The sequence below is a fragment of the Procambarus clarkii genome, unplaced genomic scaffold (genome assembly GCF_040958095.1).
Source record: "Procambarus clarkii isolate CNS0578487 unplaced genomic scaffold, FALCON_Pclarkii_2.0 HiC_scaffold_138, whole genome shotgun sequence".
NCBI lineage: Eukaryota > Metazoa > Arthropoda > Malacostraca > Decapoda > Cambaridae > Procambarus > Procambarus clarkii.
The window spans coordinates 448,134-450,420 of NW_027189171.1; positions in this window are offsets into that span (position 1 = coordinate 448,134).

Below are 2,287 nucleotides of genomic sequence, written 5' to 3' on the forward strand. Positions count from 1 at the left end.
CACCGTCTGTCGGAACCACTTCGACTGAAATATGCTTCCGCAGTCTGTCTGAATCTCTTTGGGTATCCCCACCCAAGAGAAAAATCGTTGTAGTTGGCCGGCCACTCCTTTCGACGTTAAACGTCGCATCGGGACGGCTTCCGGAAACCTGGTGGACGCACACATTATCGTCATTAGGTAGGTGTTCCCTTTCTTCGTCTTAGGCAAAGGACCCACCCCGTCAACTAGCAGACGCTCGAAAGCAGGCCCAAACGCTGGAACAGGGATCAATGGGGCCTTCGGTATCGCGGACTGGCTCTTCCCTGCCCTCTGGCATGGTAAGCACGTTTTACAATAGCGCCTCACCTCGGCGTCCATACCTGGCCAGTAAAAGTAATCCCTGATCCTTCGCAGTATCTTAGTCACTCCCAGGTGACCTGCAGAGTCCACGGAGTGCGATAGGTCCAACACGGCCGCTCTGCACTGGGCCGGCAACACTACCTGGTGCCTCGTACTTAGAGACTCTTCTCCGGCCTCCATCCTCACAGGTCTCCACTGCCTCATCAGCATGCCGTCTTGAAGGTAAAAATGAGTAGCCTTCTCAGGGCCAACACGTCCTCCTTGGGCCTCACTAATCAAATCGGGGAACTCCTCCTGCTGCAACTGTCCAAGACGAGTGCGGTCTACCCCTAGAGAACTGGTGAGGGTTACCTGCAACTCACCATTTGGGATGCCTTCGCCCTCCGCTCGTTCTCCGGGTCCTACGAAGAGGTGATCTATTCCCAGGCTGTCGGACGTCTCCTCAGCCCCATCAGATCCACTACCTCCTTGTTCTTTGCGCTGTCTCGGAATCACAGCACAAACTGGGAACGCTGCCGGGGCGATTCCCTTCTCGTCCCCACAGGCGTCTAACACTCCGCCCGTCTCCTTGTATTGTTCTAGGCACTCTTCGCCTTTCACGAGATTCGGAAGGACATATCCTCCACATGCGTCGTTTCCCAAGATGACCTGTGCTTCCATCTTGGGCATGGATGTACAGACCCCCACCACAAGGGTCTGGCAGCCATAGTCGGAATTTAAAGTTACCTGGTGTAGGGGCATCCTCACTGGGCCTCCCACAGTGGTCACACTTGCCACCCCCACACTGGTACTTTCGTAACCCTCGGGGAACAGGGTCTCACTCACCAGGGTAAAATCAGCCCCAGTGTCTCTTAGCATCTTCACTGGGATGGGGTCAGCGTCCCCCATCCTTACGGTTCCTTGACACACGAATGGGTGAACTTTCTTCTCCCCATCCAGCACGGGTTCATCCCGCACTCTCTCGGCCCTCTGGTCCTCGAACATCACTAAAGCAACGTGGCCCCGCTGCTTAGGGCGTCTGCATTCCCGCGCGACGTGTCCGATTATTCCGCAGTTGTAGCAGCGGACCCTCGGCGGAGACCATCCGCCACCGCTCGCCTTAGCACTGCCTCCAGAGGCCGTCGCACCCTGTGTCTTTCTCGCACCACTTGTTGACTCCTTGGTCGCAGCAACAGCTCCCGAGCTCTCCGCTTGGTTCTTCTTGATCGGCTCTACAGCCCCTTTTGATCCTCGGGTGTCCCAACTTGAGAGGTGGGACTTGGGAGAACTCGCTCCTGTCCTCCATCCATCCGTCCTTCTATAAGTCCTATTGTTTCCGACGTATACGGGTGATCGGTGCTGTCCCTCTCGGCGTGGGCGCAGAGCTTCTTCTAACATGTCGGCTCGGTCGGCTGCGGCCCTCAGGTCCTTTATGTCCGCCTCCTTTACCCTCACCCTGATCTCAGGAGAGAGCACGGACATAAACTTTTCCATGACCATTAGTTCCTTGACCTCTTCGACCGACCTCGCTCCTTCAGAGTCCAGCCACTTAAGGAACTTTCTTTCCATGTCCCTCACCGTCTCCGCATAAGATTTTCCTGGCGAACGGGTACATTCCCTGAACCTCTTTCTGTAACACTCCGGCGTGAGCTTGAAGGAATGGAGCACAGCTCGTTTTACCGCATCGTAGTTGGTGCATTCTTGGAAGTCGAGCATAGTGTAGGCTTCACGAGCTTCACCTGTGAGCCTCCCTTGAACCAGCTCCGCCCACTCCGCCCTCGGCCACCTCTTCAGAGCAGCAACCCTTTCAAAGTGATCGAAGAAACTTTCGGCTTCATCAGGCACAAAGACCGGCAGATCTCGTTCCCTCACTCGTCGGTCTTCCTGTTGCGGCGGAGCAGGTGCACCTAGTCCTAGTTCAGCTCGCTTCAGCTCCACCTCCTTGTTGGCTTCTATTTCCAGTTGTCTC